Below are 7761 nucleotides of genomic sequence, written 5' to 3'. Positions count from 1 at the left end.
TGTAAACTTGTGTTTTCCAACCATGTTTGTTTACATGTTTATTTATAATGCTACTCAATTTTGTGTGTAAATTTGCATGACCCGTGATGATCATATTCTTATGTTATGGCTTATGTTAATTTTACAAAATAATAATTTTATGTATTTTACGTCATAAGGATAACGTGTCTGTCAAACCAGTAGCATCTATTGAATGAATACACCTTTGGGTAACTACATGAGAGAACTACGCAGACTTCATTCAGCCCAGGGGTTCTTAAAATCTGAGCCTCACAGCTCTGTGGTGTACTACTATGGATTTTCAACATGAGCCTGAGTATTCAAAAAGTGCCAGTGCTGTGGAAAACGTCCGGTTTTTGTTCCAAAGAAGGCACATCCTAGTGCCCTGTCTCACTGCAGACCAGTAGCACTCGCCACACGTATAATGAAAGTTTTTGAGAGATTGATCCTGGAAATACTTTGCCCCCAGGTTAGATCAGCATTGCACCCCCTCCAGTTTGCCTACAAGGTGAGGACTGGGGTTGAGATGCCATCATCTACCTGCTGCACCGTGCTTACAGTCACTTAAAAAGCCAGGAGGAACTCTTAGGATTATGTTCTTTGATTTCTCATGTGCTTTGAACTCCATCCAGCCTGCTAGACTGGGGAGTAAACTATCGGCAATGCATGAGGATGGTTCTATAGTTTCGTGGATCATGTACTGTCTGACTGGAAAGCCACCATATGTGTCACTTCACAGCTGTGTGACTGACACTATGCTGTGTAGCACTGGTGCTCCATAAGGGACAGTTCTGTCACTGTCACTTTTCACCTTGTACACCACAGATTATAGCTACAACACTGAGGGCTGCCATCTGCAGAAATTCTCAGATGACTCTGGAAAAGTGAGAAGTGTCAGGCATGGTGATGAGACAGAATATAGGAAGGTAGTAGACAGTTTTGTTTTCTGGAATGAACTGAATCAGCTGCAGGTCAACACCAGTAAAACTAAAGAACTGGTGGTGGATGTAAGAAGATCACAATCCCCTGTTAATCCCCTGTCTCTTAGGTGCGGTTGAGATGATTGTTCAGGAATACAAGTATCTGGGGGTGCATATGAACAGTAAGTTAAGACTGGTCCAAGAACTCACTGGCCATATATAAGAAGGGTCAGAGTTGGCTGTATTTCCTACAAACACTCAGATCTTTTAGGGTCTGCAGCACTATACTGTGGATTTTTTATGAGTGCATGGTTACCAGTGCTATTTGTTTCGCTGTTATGTGCAGAAGTGGCAACATGAAAGTGGCAAACATTAAGAGGCTAAAGAAACTAACTCAGAAGGCTGCCTCTGTGGTAGGAGAGAAACTGGACAGCATTGTAAACTGTGGCAGATCAAAGAATGTTGTCTAGACTCCAGTCAGTTATTGAAAATGCTAATCACCCACTTCATAGTTTTTTAGTTGTAAAAAGGAGCATTTTCACTGACTAAGCATAATGTTCTCCACTGAATGTCACAGGAAATCCTTCCTCCCCACAGCCATCAGACTCTATAACTCTTCTTCTGGTGAATCGATCACACTATATGCTGTTTCCTTTTTGTCTAATGGATATCCCAGTACATTTTCACCTACTTAGATGTGCAATAACTTGTCTGTTCTTCTTACGTGAATTTTTGTTCTCAGATTGCGCAAGATTTTGTAAAATGCTCACATACAGTCATATGAAAAGGTTTGGGAACCCCTCTTAATTCTTTGAATTTTTGTTTATAATTGGCTGAGCTTTCAAAGTAACTACTTCCTTTTAATATATGACATGCCTTATGGAAACAGTAGTATTTCAGGAGTGACATTAAGTTTATTGGATTAACAGAAAATATGCAATATGCATCATAACAAAATTAGACAGATGCATAAATTTGGGCACCCCAACAGAGATATTACATCAATACTTAGTTGAGCCTCCTTCTACAAATGTAACAGCCTCTAGGCACCTCATATAGCTTTTGATGAGTGTCTGGATTCTGGATGGAGGTATTTTTGACTATTCTTCCTACAAAATCTCTCCAGTTCAGTTAAATTTGATGGCTGCCGAGCATGGCCAGCCTGCTTCCATCCCATAGATTTTCAATGATATTCAAGTCAGGGGACTATGACAGCCATTCCAGAACATTGTACTTCTCCCTCTGCATGAATTCCTTTATAGATTTCAAACTGTGTTTTGGGTCATTGTCTTGCTGGAATATCCAACCCCTGCATAACTTCAACTTTGTGACTGATGCTTGAACATTATCCTGAAGAATTTGTTGATATTGGGTTGAATTAATCCAACCCTGGACTTTAATAAGGCCCCAGTCCCTGAATTAGCCACACAGCCCCACAGCATGATGGAACCTCCACCAAATTTGACCGTAGGTAGCAGGTGTTTTTCTTGGAATGTGGTGTTCTTTTTCCACCATGCAAAGCGCTTTTTGTTATGACCAAACAACTCATTTTTTGTCTCATCAGTCCAAAACACTTTGTTCCAAAATGAATCTGGCTTGTCTAAATGAGCATTTTCATACAACAAGTGACTCTGTTTGTGGCGTGAGTGCAGAAAGGGCTTCTTTCTCATCACCCTGCCATACAGATGTTCTTTGTGCAAATCACTCTGAATTGTAGAATGATGTACAGATACACCATCTGCAGCAAGATGTTCGTGCAGGTCTTTGGACGTGATCTATGGGTTGTCTGTAACCATTCTCACAATCCTGTGCATATGCCGCTCCTGTATTTTTCTTGGCCTGCCAGACCAGAACAGCAACTGTGCCTGTGGCCTTCCATTTCCTGATTACATTCCTTACAGTTGAAACTGACAGTTTGTAGCCTTCCCCTAAACCAGGATACTGAACAATCTTTGTTTTCAGATCTTTTGAGAGTTGCTTTGAGGATCCCATGCTGTCACTCTGCAGAGGAGAGTCAAAGGGAAGCACAACTTGCAATTGACCACCATAAATACCTTTTCTCATGATTGGACACACCTGTCTATGAAGGCTTAATGAGCTAATCCAACCAATTTGGAGTTGCAAGTAATCAGTATTGAGCAGTGACATGCATTCAAATCAGCAAAATTACAAGGGGGCCCAAATTTTTGAACAGCCAGTTTTTCACATTTGATTTAATGTCATACAACTAAATACTGCTTCACTAAAAATCTTTGTTCGGAAAACACCCCAGTACTCAGCTGTTCCTAAGAAATGAAAGACATACCACTGTTATCTTTTTTGTTGAAACTAGAGTACATTATTATGCAGGTTGAGAGGGGTTCCCAAACTTTTTCATATGACTGTACATAGTATTTATTGTATTTCATTACCATGTACCTGTAGAGCTTAGTGAATGATGACTTATTGTACTTTATTTTGATATTAATATTCTATTTATATTTTTATTTTCTATTCTTATTTTTTATACTTGTTCTTAGTGTTACTTGTGCCTTTGTCTACGTGTACATTTGTAACATAAACAATTCCACAGGAGCTATGAGGTCTCGGTACAAAGGAGCAAACCACCATGCTGCTAGCTTTTCCAATAAGGAGGGCAAATAGATGTTCAACTATATTATGGAAAATATATTTAACTTGACTTTATAGTATGTATGGGAAAATGTCAAATTAACTTTGTGAAATGTTTATTTTGCAAGTCTATAGCAAAATAATAGTCTAGTCTATGCCATCATGAGAAGAACCAAGTAATCATAGAGGACTCATCACTTTCTACATACAGAAGCGATCAAGAAAGCTAATTAGACGTTAGGTTATATATCACGATGTGTGGATTAGAAGTCAAGGGAAGTTATGATTAAGTTATACTGAGAACTATGAGAGACATTGAAGGAGGTGAACCTTTTCAGTTTAAGCAGTCAGATATTAAGATGGGTTATAACTGAAGTTTTAAAAATTATGAAAGGAATTACTACAATAGATCCCAATTGTTACTTTAAAATAAATTGAACAAAAAAATCAGGGACATGGCAGGAAACTTGTTAAGGGCAGATTTTGCACAAATGTTACAAGGTTTTTTTTCATGTAAAAATAAGAAACATAAACACATGGAATACATTACCAAATAGTGTTGTAGATAGTAGGACTTTACAACAACAATATTTATTTATATAGCACATTTTCATACAAATGTTGTAGCTCAAAGTGCTTTACAAGATGAAGAAAGAAAAACAAATATAAAAATTAGACAATACTAATTAACAAAGAATAAAGTAAGGTCAGATGACCAGGGAGGGCAGGAAAAAACAAACAAAACAAAAAAAAAAAACTCCAGAGGGCTGAAGAAAAAAACAAAATCTGCAGGGGTTCCAAGGCCATGAGACCTACCTTACATAAATGATCTCAATCAGTCCTCATGGTTTTCAAGTTTCATGTGGAGGAATTAGACGATGATGGTCTTGTGAACCTCTGGCCTTCAATCCATCAATCTAGGGACTGCATGGCGCCTTTATCAGGTGGTGGTGGTGCAGACTTTAGGGACTTTAAATCTCGAGTTGATGTTATTTTGGACAATTTCATTGCATAGGATGGATGTGCTTGTTGGGCTGGGTGGCTTGTTCTTGTCACAATGTTTCTAATGTTCTAAAAAAGTCAGATGAAACATTGCATTAGCTACATTGACAATCACATTGTAGACTCAGAACTTTGTTTTTAAATTTACTTAATAAAAAATAAACTGAATTGAATCAGTTAGTTTTATATAACATTGTTCACAGAAAATACAATTATTAAAGAAACAAGAATGCAGTTTGGAAAAAAGAATATGAGGTTGTGCATTTGGGCCTGGGTGTTTTCAGGGTGGCAGGTGAAAACTGTAAAAATACCTAGCCTGTTCTTGCACTTTAAAGTGGAGATGATGGCTTTATGGTCCAAAGAAGAAAACAAGTACTTTACTGAATACATCCACTTTCAAACAGCTAAAGTCTCAATTTAAGAAAATGTTCCTTCAATGATTCTAAGGTATTCTTCAGACTACAAAAATCCCCTTCATTATTTGTTCCAACTGCTGTTCATCCATGGATTATAAGTGGCTGCCTCACCCTGAATTTACCATTTCTTTTCACTTAGTGCCCTCTATAATATTCATTCTTTTATTTTGGGATTGTCTCCTCTTTCAGCTTGCAAGTTTTTCTCATACTTTTAAACAACTCAGCAATATTTCCCTGTTACAAGCCCTTGTATTTGTTTTATTTTCTTTCTTGTTTTTCTTTTTGGCATCAGTCTTTCAGAGATAGTCGATTTTTTTCTCCACACCCAATGGGCAGCATTAGTCTCCATTTTTGTATGAAATAGCTCTTCTGAAGATCCCCAATGCTAGGATCAAGAATTATTTAATCCCTGGCTGTTGATATCTAATAACAATTTTTTAAAATCTTTTTCAGCCCCTAGAAATTAGTTCAGATCTAGTGAGGTGGAGAAAGTGAAAGAAATGCCTAGAATTTTACTGTGTGATATTTTTAACATATAATTGTTCTGTTTTCTCCTAATAAAGCACAAATGAGAATTAATAGCACAGCAAGGTCTGCATCATGGTGACAGGTATATAAAGTTACTTTCAAAGAACTCTGTTTAAGCATCGCAGACCTAAAATACATGAGAGAAGATGAGAGGGGCTTAAGCATTGATTAGAACATAGTGTAATTATCACTCTGATAGACCCAGAGAGAGTTTTACAGAGTAGGAGACACATGGGTTAGCATTCCCAGAGTGATGAAACAGCTTGCACAATGAAGCTAAATACAGCTAATATACACTCGCAAGGGGAGTCTAGGGAGGCCTATATGGACAGCACCTCAGGAGACAGCCAAAATGAGCAAAGATGAGGTGCTTTATGACACCTGGAACAACAGCAGCCACTAACATTGCAAATGTCTATTATCAAACTTCTAATTTAAGAGTTTTGGCATTAGTCTTCAATACATGATCAAATATTCAGAATTGATCATGTCTGCATTTTAAGTCTTAGTTAGTTCATATGTACACTGCATTTTATATTATAATACTTCTTTGAATTTCCCAGTAATATGGCCTTGAGCAGCACTGTTGTACAATGACAATTCTGAGCACAAAAGAGGGATCCATTTTACATACTGTTATGTATTAGTTACTTTTGGGAGTTCCAAAGTAGGATTATGGAGCGTATCTGCTCATCATGTTCCCTGCAGGTATGCAGCATTTACTTGTGTATGGTCATCTGAAGGATTGGGGCACAGAACGGCTAGTTTTCGCCTATGCAATGGTATACCAGTCATTGATCTCTTCAATATGTTGTTGTCCCCAGAATACATCTGTAAAGAAGAGCTTTCGGGATTTAACATTTCTGTTTCTGGCTTTACATCTATGGCTTTATTGTGTAGTGATGTCCTCTTTTGAAGTAAAACGTTACCACAACTACTGCTACTAAAACTTCTGCTACTACTAGTTCATTTCACTGAATCAGTATAAGCTTATTAAAATAACACTGGACAATAGAGATGTTGCTTCCTGAACACATGTCTTATGAACTTTGCCTGGCTGATTACAAGAGTAATCTTTAAATTTTAATATCATGTACCATTTTATTTACCATCCATCCATCCATCTTCTTCCACTTATCCAAGGTCGAGACGCGGAGGCAGCAGCTTGAGCAGAGAGTCCCAGATTTTCCTCTCCCTGGCCACTTCTTCCAGCTCTTCCGGGAGAATCCCAAGGCGTTTCCAGGCCAGCCAGGAGACATAGTCCCTCCAGTGTGTCCTGGGTCTTCCCCAGGGCCTCCTCCCGGTTGGACGTTCCTGGAACACCTCACCAGGGAGGCGTCCAGGAGGCATCCTGATCAGATGCCCGTGCCACCTCATCTGACTCCTCTCGATGCGGAGGAGCAGCGGCTCTACTCTGAGCCCCTCCTGGATGACTGAGCTTCTCACCCTTTCTTTAAGGGAAATCCCAGACACCCTGCGGAGGAAACTCATTTGAGCCGTTTGTATTCGCGAGGTTGTTCTTTCGGTCACTACCCATAGCTCATGACCATAGGTGAGGGTAGGAACGTAGATCGACTGGTAAATTGAGAGCTTTGCCTTACGGCTCAGCTCCTTTTTCACCATGACAGACTGATGCAGAGCCCGCATCACTGCAGACGCTGCACTGATCTGCCTGTCAATCTCATGCTTCATTCTTCCCTCACTCATGAACAAGACCCCGAGATACTTGAACTCCTCCACTTGTGGCAGGATCTCTCCCCCAGCCCTGAGAGGGCACACCACCCTTTTCCGGCTGAGGACCATGCTCTCGGATTTGGAGGTGCTGATTCCCATCCCAGCTGCTTCACACTCAGCTGCGAACCGCTCCAGAGAGAGCTGAAGATCACGGCCTGATGAAGCAAACAGGACAACATCATCTGCAAAAAGTAGTGACCCAATCCTGAGTCCACCAAACCGGACCCCCTCAACACCCTGGCTTCGCCTAGAAATTCTGTCCATAAAAGTTATGAACAGAATCAGTGACAAAGGACAGCCCTGATGAAATCAAACTCTCACTGGAAACGGGTTTGACTCACTGCCGGCAATGCAGACCAAGCTCTGACACCGGTTGTACAGGGACCGAACAGCCCTTATCAAGGGGTCCGGTACTCCATACTCCCGGATCACCCCCCACAGGATTCCCCGAGGGACACGGTCGAACGCCTTTTCCAAGTCCACAAAACACATTTAGACTGGTTGGGCAAACTCCCATGCACCCTCCAGGACTCTGCTAAGGGTGTAGAGCT

This window comes from Polypterus senegalus, chromosome 8 (assembly GCF_016835505.1).
Source record: "Polypterus senegalus isolate Bchr_013 chromosome 8, ASM1683550v1, whole genome shotgun sequence".
In the NCBI taxonomy this organism is placed as follows: Eukaryota; Metazoa; Chordata; class Cladistia; order Polypteriformes; family Polypteridae; genus Polypterus; species Polypterus senegalus.
This window is presented reverse-complemented; position numbering follows the sequence as displayed.